This window comes from Megalobrama amblycephala, linkage group LG1 (genome assembly GCF_018812025.1).
Source record: "Megalobrama amblycephala isolate DHTTF-2021 linkage group LG1, ASM1881202v1, whole genome shotgun sequence".
Taxonomy (NCBI): domain Eukaryota; kingdom Metazoa; phylum Chordata; class Actinopteri; order Cypriniformes; family Xenocyprididae; genus Megalobrama; species Megalobrama amblycephala.
This window is the reverse complement of record NC_063044.1, coordinates 70,734,628-70,747,957: the sequence shown is the minus strand read 5'-3', so window position 1 is coordinate 70,747,957 and position 13,330 is coordinate 70,734,628. Positions and strand designations below refer to the sequence as shown.

Below are 13,330 nucleotides of genomic sequence, written 5' to 3'. Positions count from 1 at the left end.
GCAGTATTTAAAATAATGTGCTATGTTTTAAAAGCTATACGAGATGGAGTAATTAACTGACTAAATTAATTCCATGTTGGAATTAACAAGCTTAATGAATTCCACCAGACAATTAAGAGCATTTAAATATTGCTGCAATCAGTGCAGCTGATTGAGAAAAAGCTGTCAAGCAGTAAACAGAGCTTAGTAAAGTTCTGTAGGGTTTCTGAGAGTTATCTGAGTTGGTCTTGGTTTTGGATGATCCTTCTTTATGGCTGTAAAGGAGATTTGTGTTTGGAAAGTGCTCATTTTAGTCCTTTTCCTCTTTGCTGTTGAGGGACAGAGATCAGGACCGTAAGTAAATTGGTTTTGATGGGTTTTGTAGTTTTAACCTGATTCCTCAAAGTTTATGCATTATTCAGCAAAATGACTGTGTTCTTAGTCTGTATTATTATAGCAACTACTTTTGTGATCATAAACTTGCATGAATACAGTAGTTCGGATCGGACTTATGATTTCTGACACTAAACATCTGTCTGATGTTTCCACAGATCCTTCATGGTGACGTTCCCTGCAGTGATTGAGTCTGGCTCTGATGCCAAATTGTGTGCAAGTCTTTTAAAACCCAATGAGAGTCTTGCAATGACTGTTTCTCTGCTTGATGACAAAAACAAGACGACTCAACTTGTGCAGCAGAGATCTTCAACAGAGTTTCACCGCTGCTTTACTTTCCAGGTCTGTCATTGTGTGGCACATGCAGCATTTTCATCTGTTTTTGTAACAACACGTTTCTCTACAGGCACCTCAAGTAGATGGAGAATCAGTGCAGAAGTTGAAGGTGGTAGTTCAAGGAAGGGTCTTCAAAATGACCGAAGAGAGGAAAGTCATGTTCAGATCTTACCTACCTTTGACCTTCATCCAAACAGACAAACCCATCTACAATCCAGGACAAACGGGTGAGCTGTGAATGACCCTTGATTGAAAATGAGAAGCGATCAGAACTTGTAGTGTAATGGACTTTCTACATGTTCAAGTGCATTATGTAATAGATGTGAGTGTTTATCGGCATTTTTACCTTTTGCAGTGAATTTTAGAGTTGTGACCATGAATGCCACACTTGTGCCCCTTGATGCAATGGTAAGATCTCATCTATCTGTCGTCATATTCAGCTTTTTTTTTTCTTTTCTTTTTTTTTTTTCTTCTTGCTGTTTCTTCATCAGCATGAATGCAATGTAAATGTCTAATTTTACTGCTTTTGTCTTACAGTACAGTCTGGTGGTGGTGGAGGTGAGAATTTGCTCTGGTGCAAGTCTTTAAATGGCACTGATGCTTCGTTTCTGGATTTTTTTTTTTTTTTTTTTTTTTTTTTTTTTTTTTTTTGTTTGGTTTGTTTTTCTTGAGGTTTTTTTTTTTTTTTTCTTTTTTCAAATAGGACAATAATAATAACCGGATTGGTCAGTGGACAAACGTTTCCTCAACGAGGTGGATATTGCAGCTTTCTCATGAGTTGAACCCAGAGGCTCAGATAGGGATGTACACACTAAAGGCTTTTATTGGTGACCGAGAGATCTCCCAGGTTTTTGAGGTGAAAAAATATGGTAAGTCATTGTTAAAGTGCAAAAGTACAAGTGGGTCATTCTTCAATTGGGGTGGCAAATAAGAGGCAGAAATTGTAAAAATTCTTGTTTTCTTTTAATAAAATGTATTGCTATGCATTTAAAATTATTTTAATATGCTATATCCGTTAAAATTGAAGCGTATGCAACTTTAGGTAGGGATGGATGGATACTTTTTTTTTTATTATTATTTTTTTTTTTTTTAAAGGACTTTTTATTTTTAAAAGAAATGTTTAATTGTTCATCTTGGCTCCTATTTTTGCCAAAACTTTTTTTTTTTTTTTTTTTTTTTTTTTTTTTAAATGCATCAAAAAAGACAGGAAAAATGGTCCGTGCAACCTTTTATAGTCTTTACTCTAAGAGATTAAAACCACCTTACAGTCTAAAAACATTAAATTATAAGATTAAAATGGCTTTGTAGGAAAAATTTCAGATACATTTTGAAGTAACACCACAGGCTTCATATTGAATAAAGTTTAACAATTAAAAGTTTGAGCAAAATAATGAATTTCATCATAAGTAGGATTACAAGAAGTGTCTACTCTGATAAAAGAAAATTTAGAGAAAAACTTTATTAAAAATGTATAACTAAAACAACCTGGAACCTGTTTCTCACTCCTTTTTAAAGGGATAGTTCAACAAAAAAATGAAAATTATCATACTCCCTCATGATGTTCCAAACCTGTATAAATTTCTTTGTTCTGTAGGCCTACACAATGGAAGATATTTGGAAAAATGTTTGTAACCCAGCAGATCTCACCCCCTGCAACTTATCAACATAACACCACAGACACTAATAAAGTGTGACACATGAAATTATTAAAATTCTTAAAGTTAAATTTTGACAAGAATGTACTCCTGGGCTGCGTTCAACCCCGACAAAATGTTGCAAAACGTTTTTTAAACGGAAACGGTGGTGCGTTGAACACCCTGTTCTGATGACGCAGGAGTTGCAACTATGGCAGCTGAGAAGGCCATTCTTTGTGTTCTTTTTGAAGAATTTTCAGAGCCTGATGAAATCGGTATAAAGATGTTTAATACTTCAAAATACGCTCTGTTACAGTCACTGCCCTTGCCATCCAGAATAAAAGAGAACATCCCAATCGAGTAAAGGGATTTGTGGGAACTTTTAATTGTGATACAACATTTGTCTCTCATTTCAGCATGAAAAGACAAACATTTCAGGTGAAGGATAATCCATTTCTTACCTCTGAGACTGTTATGATATATTATTTTTATTGTGAGTATTAGGCTTATCATTATTGATGATCACTGTTGTGCTATTGTAATATTTAGCCTACCACTATATAATCAGAGGAGAATATAAATTTATTAAAGTGTCACTTCACAATACAATAGCAAAATATATAAGTATAGTATTTTTATATTACATTAATACTCATTGTGCAGGATGTCTCTTTAATACCGCGTGGTTCATATACATCCTGCCGCTCGTATACATCCTGTCATTTCTGACACACCCACCAAACAAGAGAAAATGTATCTCAAACCTGTTGCACACCGTTTCCAGGAAACATGTTGTTCAACCCGGAAAACGTAGCAAAACGTTGCGCACTGGTTTGAGCTTGAACGTGCCCCTGATGCACCCCTCAGATCAGTCAGCACCTGCAATGACCTTTACACACAGGAAGTCCAAATAGAGTTCCCCCTTTTCTTAAAGGGGCGACATCCATTGTTGTAATACCACAGACATGAATTTGGGGGACACTACTCCTTTTTTTTTTTTTTTTTTTTTTTTATCTCTCATTTAACAATTTAATACTATTGTATGTTAAATAAAATCTATATTCCCAATTTAACCACTTTATTTGTTAAATGTAATATTGTTGCAATTACATTCCATGATACCTCTGTGAGGTATGGCGGGAACATGCGTATTTTGTTACAAATGCAATCTTTCTAACTTATGTAATTTAAAACAAAAATAGTGCACAAATTGTTTGTTCTACAGAATACAAACATGCAACAATTTTAGAATTTATTGGTATTTAAAGTTTTTCAACTTGTAAAGTAGAGGGACACCATCTGCCGCCACAAATGAAGAATGACCCAACTGCAGCTCTGAGGTAATTAAGCAGTTTGCTTCTGGTTTAGTTTTGCCCAAGTTTGATGTGACTGTAAACGCACCACAGACATACAGCGTTGCAGATGTGGGACTGAAAGTTGAGGCTTGTGCCAAGTGAGTGAGGCTCTTATTTTCTTGTCTTGTGGTTTGTCTGTTCCTGATCTTGTTCCTTGTGATGTTTCCCAGATACACTTATGGCCAACCTGTACCTGGTCAAGTGTTTGTGGAAGTGTGCCGTGAGCCTTTTCAATATGCTGACGTTCCAGGCGTGTCCCGCCAGTGCCTGAATAAAACTGTAAAGGTGTGACTTGTCAGACAGAAGTTTCTTTTTTCTTGACTTGACATGTGCTTGACTTGAATGTGAATATTTGTTCTGCTACCAGATGAATGTCACGGGATGCGCCTCCCTTACCTTTAGGACATCAGTGTTTTTCAACACCAAATTTGAGAATTTCATGCAAGATTTGTTTCTTGTTAACCTTAACCTCACTGAGGAGGGAACAGGTGAGCTATTGGCTTTTTTGAACCAGTGACTCATGTCTGCAAGTTTATTTGGTGTGTCTTCATGTTAGTGCTGTTTCTCTTTCCTCCCAGATGTAATTGTCAAAATTCACAAATGTGTACATTACGTTTGAAGTCGGAAAGGTCACATTTGTGGAGCTCCCGGAGTATTTTGAACCTGGCTCAATGATTAATGGAAAGGCAAGTAAAAGTTCCTCCTGCTGCAGTAGCCTTCACAATGGTTCCCTTTCCTCACCTTTTTCTTTTCCCAACAGATCTTAGCATCTTTTTTCAATGGGACTCCAATTGCGAACAAAGCGTTATATCTCCTGGATGTTAACAGGTGGCCTTATGAACTGCTGCTAAATCTGACCGCAAACCAGAATGGTCTGGCCACGTTCTCTCTCAATACTTCTAATATTGAAGCTGATCTGAATCTGAGGGTATGTTTTGTTATTTTAAATGGTGATTTCTCTAGCAAGAATTCAATTCCATTCGTTGTTTCCACAGGCAAGTGCAACTCCAGCGGATAATTACAATTATAAATCGCCATACTACAGTACCGATATGAGGTTTGTTCAGCGCCGATCTGCTACTCCTGACAGCCGAACATTCAGTGAACTGACTATAGTGAATCTTGAGCAGCCGTTGAAATGTGGTGCTGCGCTTCCAGTGACGGTCAAATATTCTTTTGTTGGAGAAACTGGCAACTACAATGCTGACATCATCTATATGGTGAGTAGACATCAAAACATTCTGACTGTTCTGATCTGTGTGGCACACTTAATGCACTGGGTTTTCTGTCTTCTGTCAGGTCTTGTCCAGAGGAGTGATCGTCCTCCATGGATTTCAGACAGTCACAGCGAGGGCTTCTAATAAAGTCACGAGTGGCTCCGTGTCATTCCAGCTGTCTGTCAGTGTTGACATGGCTCCAGCGGTGCAGATTCTGGTCTACTGCGTTCTGCCCAGTGAGAGTGTAGTTGTTGGTACTGCATCTTTTAACACTGAAAAGTGTTTCCAAAACAAGGTATGATGTGCACTATCTTTTGGCTTCAAGTGGGGAATGGTGACGTGTCCTACAGCGTGTGTTGGTCCTTGTTCTAGGTGTCTCTGAAGTTCTCTCCTGCTACAGCTGTTCCTGGTGAGGGAAACGTGTTGACCGTTTCTGCTCAAGCAGGATCTCTGTGTGGCCTCAGTGCTGTAGATCAGAGCATCCAGATCATGGAGCCAGGAAGACGTCTGAGTGCTGAAATGGTACCAGTTTTATTGTTGCACTTGATTTGACATCCAGGTATAACTTCAGGATTTGAGTCTCCTGCTGGTGGATATAAAGGGCAAATCTCTTATGTGGCCATTCCATTTAAAACCATAATTGTATCAATGTGACCGTAACGGACAAAGTGGTAGTGCATTTATATTAAACTTTTTACGTGACTAACTGTATTTTATGAACCTAGGTGTTCGACATGCAACCTGTGCGATTGTCATCAGGTTATCCATACGGCGTTGAGGATGAACAGGAGTGCCTGAGGTTTCGACTCCGTCGAGCTGTTCCTACAGATCATGCCTATACAAGTTTCATGGTAGAAAACATTCATGACCATGTAGTCACTGAATCCAACAGGCTCCTTGATTACATTTTCATCTGTTTTTGTCTTGTTGCTCTGGCAGAGTGTGGGGATGAAGCTTGCAACAAATCTGAATGTACGCGAACCTGTCTGCCTGACGTACAAAGACCTGACATATTTTCGACACTTCCCCAGTAGGTCTACACAGTTGGACTTTGTTTTTGTTTTTTTGTTTTCTCTTTCCTATGAAAATGACTTGGTGAACTTAAGGTTTTTCCTGTTTGTTCTCCAAGTTGTTTAGTGTTGTGGTGGAGGATTTAAGTATGCAAATATAAATGCAATGAGGGATTGTTGATCCTTTTTGCATGCATTTTAGTTCTGAAGCTACAAAGCAAGAAATTCTAGTCTTGATGTCTTTTTGCTTCAGTGTACTATGGGGGAGTACAGCCATTTGCAGAGGCTGCCATGGCCCCTGCAATGCCCCCTGCTCTGGAACCTGCTCCAGTAGCAGAAAGTAGTGATAGCAGCGCCACCTATGATGTGACCGTCAGGACTTACTTTCCAGAAACGTGGATCTGGCAACTTGCTGAAGTGGGGTTAGTGAAGCATGTCTTTATTTCTGCAGTTGACACCATCTAAAGCCACAATTCTCTCCTATCCCCTTTTACCTAACTTGTACTTTTCTGGTATGTTCCTCAGAGCTACTGGATCCACACAAGTTCCCCTCAAGGTTCCTGACACCATCACCACATGGGAGACGGAGGCGTTCTGTCTGTCCTCCAAAGGTTTTGGTCTGGCTCCTCCTGCTCGGCTGACCGTCTTCCAGCCCTTCTTCCTAGAGCTCTCCCTGCCGTACTCCATCGTCCGTGGGGAGTCTTTTGAGCTGAAGGCCACGGTCTTCAGCTATCTGTCCAAATGCATCATGGTATGTTATATTTATAATGGATCTACAGTTTATACAGAAGATCCCTGTCTTTGCTTAATGTGCACTGTTGTTCTTCGGCAGATTCGAGTAACTCCAGCTCAGTCATCGGCCTTTACTCTAAAACCATTGAATGATCCTTATTCATCCTGTCTCTGTGCCAATGGGAGAAAAACCTTTAAATGGGGTTTCGCAGCTTCTGTTCTCGGTCAGTTTTTGGCCGTCTGTCTCTAATTTGAAATGTTTGAGGTGTTACTCCCTATAGGGCTGCACAATCACGATCACAACTAAAATGCTTTATCACGTATTCTAACTCGCTACCTCTGTCATTGTAGGAGCTGTCAATGTGACGGTCAATGCTTCAGCTGAACAATCCCAGACTCTGTGTGGCAATGAGGTTGTGACCGTGCCAACAAGGGGACGTGTTGATGTAGTCACTCAAAGTCTACTTGTCCTGGTGAGTGTTAAACAGCCACCTTGAGTTTGAATTTGTGTGTTCACCATATTTATGGATAATGTAGTGCATTGTGCTTTTTACTGATGGGATGTGTGGTTGTTGTGTGTGTGTGTGTGTTTTTTTTTTTTTTTTTTTTTTTTTTTTTTTTTTTTTTAAATGTAGCCTGAAGGAGTTGAGAGAACAAACACCCAGAATTGGTTACTGTGTCCAAAGGGTTTGTTTGCAATCAGTGATTCCCAAACACATTCTCTCTCTGTACAGCCAAACATTAGCCGATGCTCAATGCTCTTCTGTTCGGTCTGCAGGAAATGTTCTTTCTGAAGACGTGACTCTGACATTTCCAACAAACATGATCCAGGGATCAGCCAAATGCTCCGTTTCAGTCCTTGGTAAAGGGGTTCATTGAAGCAAACACTGACATTCACCAGAATCACTTGGGCTTCTGATGTAGGTTTTTGGCTTGACCTCTTGTTTGTCTTCCCCTCATAGGAGACCTATTAGGTCGTGCACTGAAGAATCTGGATAGGTTATTACGGATGCCGTATGGCTGCGGAGAACAGAATATGGGTGTTCTTGCTCCCAATATTTACATTCTGCAGTACCTGGAAGTGACAGTGCAGCTCACTGCAGCCATCCGAGAGAGAGCCATGGGCTACCTTCAGAGAGGTGTGGATGACAATCAATTTATTCATGCTTTTATTACTTCAGAGTTGGACTACTGTAATACTCTATACCTGGGTTTAATTAAACTGTCCATCGACTGCAAACTGTTCAAAACGTGGCAGCCAGGCTACTGACTGGCACTAAAATGCATCAACACATTACTCCTGTGCATCCCTCTCTCCACTGGCTACCGGTTATGTCCCGGATTGCTTTTAAGGTGTGTGTTTTTTTTTTTTTTTTTTTTTTTTTTTTTTTTTTTTTTTTTTTTTTTTTTTTTAAAAAGCTTTGCATGGACTTGCTGGTCCAGTATATACATGATCTTGTCCCATACAGTGCCTCAAGATCCTTGCGCTCAGCCAATCAATTTCTTTCTGTTCTCACTCATGTTATAAAACTAATGGTGACCGGGCTTTCTCTGTGGCTGCTTCTCAACTCTGGAACAGTCTGCCTTTCAATACTAGATCTTCCACTTCTGTTTCTACATTTTAAATGTGCTTTAAGAACTCGTATGTATTCTTTGTCTTAAAGGATTAGTTCCCTTTCAAAATTGTTCCTGATAATTTACTCACCCCCATGTCATCCAAGATGTTCATGTCTGTCTTTCTTCGGTCAAAAAGAAATTAAGGTTTTTGATGAAAACATTCCAGGATTATTCTCCTCTTATAGTGGACTTCAATGGGCACCAAACAGTTGAAGGTCAAAATTGGTTTCAGTGCAGCTTCAAAGGGCTTTAAACTAGGGCTGGGCGATATATCGCATGCGATTGTCACGCGCATTTCGTCAGTAAAGCCGGTTCCCTGATTGCCGCTAAATCGCCATCACCTGCTTTCAAATGGAGCGGCATTTAATAAACTGAGCCGTAGTTCACTGACAACCCACGCAATATCACGTTCATTATCGAAGGCGATTCATCTGCGATAATGAACGCGATATTGCGTAGCTTGTAAGTGATCTACGGCTCTGTCTATTAAATGCCACTCCATTTGAAAGCAGGTGATGCCGATTTAGCGGTAATCAGGGAACCAGCTTTATTGACGAAATGCGCGTGACAATCGCATGCGATATATCGCCCAGCCCTACTTTAAACAATACCAGATGAGGAATAATGGTCTTATCTAGAGAAACCATCTGTCATTGTCTATAATTGTATATGCTTTATAAACACAAATCTTACGCTGTATGTCCTACGCCTTCCCTAATAGGGAAAGCCTAAGCATGTGCAAGGCGATCACTTGTTTATAAAGCATATACATTTACATCTTCAAAAATGATGTTTCGCTAGATAAGACTCTTATTCCTCTTCTGGTATCGTTTTGAAGCTGCAATGATCTTCAACCATTTGGAGAGACCACTGAAGTCCACTATAAGGAGAATGTACAGCACTTTGGTTGCAACCTGTTTTGAAGTGTGCTTTAGAAATTAATAAAATTTATTTTTTAAACTGAATGCTAAGTTCTAAGGACGTTCAGTTCTTACCAGTGGAGCATGTCTAATTTCTTGTGTTTTTTTTTTTTTTTTTTTTTTTTTACCTGAACAGGATACCAAGGACAACTGAACTACAAGCACAATGATGGTTCATATAGCACATTTGGTTTTGATGAATCAAATACATGGTGAGTATGACAGTTCTGTTGTGTGTAGTCTGTGGTGGCACCAGCGGTTTGTAAGTTCAGTTTGTGACCACTTCTCCATGACCAGGTTGACCGCCTTTGTCCTGAGGACTTTTGGTCTAGCGAGGCAATTTATCTTCATTGATCCGAATGTCCTGCAGAGCGCAAAGGATTGGTTGATCAGCAAGCAGGGTTCAGATGGCTGTTTCATGCAGCAGGGAACTTTGTACCACTATGAAATGAAGGTGGTCACATATTTCTTCAAATGGTCCATAACAATGTATTAAAAGGCTGAGACTGTTCTAAACTTTTATATACTGGTGATTTAGGGTGGAGTTGATGATAATGTCACCATGACTGCCTACATCATTGCATCACTGCTTGAAATAGGTGTCCCCACCACGGTAAAAACTCCAGTAATTGTATGAACTCCTTGCAGATGACCTTGTTCTGACTGTAATCTTGACGCTTGCTTTGGTTTTCAGGATCCTGTCATCACCAACGCTCTGTCATGCTTGAGGCCTGTCGTTGGGAACTTAAGAAACACTTACGTTACAGCTCTGCTGGCCTACACCTTCAGTCTTGCTGGGGAGACCAGCACTCAATCACAGCTTTTAACCTCCTTAAACGATAATGCCATTTCTGAAGGTGAACTTTACCAGCCTCTTGATGTTGCTTCATCAGGTTCTTTGACATCAACTTTCTGCCCTCCGTATTGTCTTCAGGTTCAAAGCTCCATTGGTCTCGGACTTCATCTGGTGATACTCTGGCGGTGGAGATCAGCTCTTATGTGCTGCTAGCGGTTCTCACTAAACAGCCTCTCACGACTGCAACTCTGAGCTATGCTAACCGCACTGTCAACTGGCTCGTGACCCAGCAGAATCCCTATGGAGGCTTCACCTCCACCCAGGTACCTCTGACCACCAAACATGACCTCAATCATTTATATGAGTGGAGTTTTTAATCTGGTGCTTGTATTTAGGACACTGTGGTGGCTCTTCATGTCCTGTCTGTGTATGCTGCTAAAGTGTTCAGTGTGGATGGCTCCAGTACTGTTACTGTACAGTCCTCGGTGGCAGGAGGAGAGTCTTATAGCTTCACCGTGAATCGGGACAACAGGCTGCTGTATCAGGAGAAGCCGCTGAAGAACATTACTGGCAAATATAGTGTTAAAGCATCAGGGTCCTCCTGTGTGTCTGTGCAGGTCTGTATCTTCACCCCCTCCATTTCTGTTTGTTGCACGTCCTAATTCTGTTTTACTTTGCGATCATAGATCGCATGTTTCTACAACATCCCGACACCTATTAAAGTTGTCAGAGCACTGAGTGTCGAAGCAAAGGTGAAGGGAGACTGCCGACCGCTTGGAGCCAATCTCATGTTGAACTTCACCGTGAAGTAAGAACAGATTTGACTCTTAAAATCAGCTCATGTTTATGGCTCTACTGCTCTGAAAGTTGCTTTCTTGTCCCTATTGACTAAACCTCTTTATTCCCCTTCATTCAGTTACAATGGTCCAAAAGAAAGTACTAACATGGTTATCGTGGACACTAAACTCCTGTCTGGCTTCACGGCAGATACGTCACTGGTTTGTATGTTAGGATGTCTTGTAAAATCCCAAGATTCTTGAAGCTCGTTCAGATGTAATCATGCATGTCATTGTGCATGTTCATCAGCTTGGATCTCCACCCAAATCGTTTGCCCCGCTAGTGGAGCGGGTTGATGCTGAAGATGATCGTGTTCTAGTTTATCTGAAAGAGGTGAGACTTTGTACACTGGGTATATTCACTAGCTGCCATCTTGAGTGTGGTATATGTGCTGCTGTTGATCTTTTCTGTTTTGCAGGTTCTCAAACAATTCCCCATAACTTACACTCTACGACTGAATCAGGTTCTTGCAGTGAAAAATCTCAAGCCAGCGGTCATCAACGTTTATGACTACTATCAGACAAGTATACCATCACAGACTCATCCGTCTGGCTGAATTTCCTGTAGAATCGCCTGTATGCTCAAGTTAATTTCTTGTCCTCTTTCAGGTGATCAGTTTGAGACGACCTACGCATCCCCCTGTCCATGATTGTGCTGTAGTACTGGCCACAAAACATGAATCAAATAAAACTTGTTTTTAAACAATCCGTGATTTTTGTGTTGCCTGTTTGTGGATTAAAGTTTATTCTAAGATGGAAGTCTCAAACTTTCGCAGTGTTCATGAGTTTGTGACTTCAGTTCCTTACAACATGGCTGAAATGCAGATCAATTGGTCATTGGCTATTAACTTTTACTTCAATCACTTTCACTATTTGGGTTATTTGAAATGCTCCCATATTACTACAATTTTCATAGATTGGTATGTCAATTGTTTTTGTTCTTTTTAAGGCTTTTTTTTTTTTTTAAGTAAGCTGTAAATAATGGAAGGTTACAAATGGTATTTTAGGTATTTGAGGAATGAATTCAAAAGGCTTTCCTAACCTTGTTTCCTTATTTAATTTTAAATATACACTAAGCATTTTTGAATGTGACTCAAACAATATCTGAAATCTCTTCAGTCTAATACAATGTTATATTGAACATTGCATTTTACAGCAATTATTGCTCAATTTCAGCTAAAATATGTCTGCTGCATTACATCTACATTCTAAACATCAAAGCGGTTTATCTTAAACATTTGGAGGAGTTGGGAAGGGGGTCAAATTTTTCTTTTTGGTCCTCATAATACTTTTAATTTCTCCAGTCTTTTCTGGTGTACATGGCAAATAGTTTTGAAGACTTCAATTTCTGGCTTCAACCCTTAAGTGACCCTGAACACAAATTATTTGGTTCAGGTGTGTTTGATTAGGGTTATAGCTGAACTGCCATTTTCCAATGGTGCATTCGAAATCAAATACTTCCCTACTATACGGGAAAATTAAAAACGGCAAAACAGGATGTTTGAATTCATTGTATTTCGAAAAACTAGGCAAAAAGTACCTGGATGTACTCCCTGCAAGATTCTGAAGTGCGCATTCGATGGACCCTTTACTATCCCATGAGGCCATGGGAAAGGATTTATGAATGGCAGTAAAGCAACGCAACTGATGCTGGCAGGTCATGTGACCGTAACAACATGGCAGATATGTCTGATTTTCATTCATACTACCCATATTCACACTATATTGAACATACGTTCTTAACGGTCATGAAACTAAAGTCCAGTCCACATGACACAAAGCTGTCTTGTCATTCTATGGAATAGATATATAATAGATAAGAGAGTGTAAAAACTCTGGCTTGGGGGTTTGGAATGACTGTGACATAAAGGTGAATACATTATTTTTTATATTATGAGTATAAAATGAGTCAAAGCCACAGATTTTACTGTTTTAATAAAGTCTGAGGATTACACTTTCAGTTTCATGAATAAAAAATTTTTAAAAAAGTGAATTTACTGAAAGGAAATCAGAAAAGAAAAGTAAGCATTCATTTAAAACGTACACGGAAATACTCTTATGGGCCTCGATGTGGTTGCACATGTCCTGGAATGTGTTTTAACTAAAAAGATAAAGACATCACACATGGCTCACAGATCAATCATTAATATCAGATATATTTTAGCACCTGAATACAGCTGTCAATCCCAACACTGACCGTGTGAAGGTCATCATGTTGTTCTCCAGGTCAGAGGTCATAAATCATTTCACAGATATAACACAGTGCAGCTCATGTATATCCAGTTCACATGCTGTGCCTCAAACTCTAAATATCTGTCAATATTTTTAGGCATGTTGTCTGAAGATTAAAGTTTACTGCTGTAACAACTACATCAACAAAGTTCATAGTAAAAATGATATAAAACATGAACATAAAATACTTTAAAAAATCATCATATAATAAATGTTAAGGATTCACATTATGAAGTATTTGCAGAGTTTCTGCAGGTTTTATGAATGTACATT

General features: G+C 39.4%; 1 pseudogene; it reads left to right on the top strand.

Moving 5' to 3' along the window:
• The first annotated feature begins 216 nt into the window (after positions 1–216).
• LOC125248627 lies at positions 217–11,533 on the top strand (annotated as a pseudogene).
• The last annotated feature ends 1,797 nt before the right edge of the window (positions 11,534–13,330 follow it).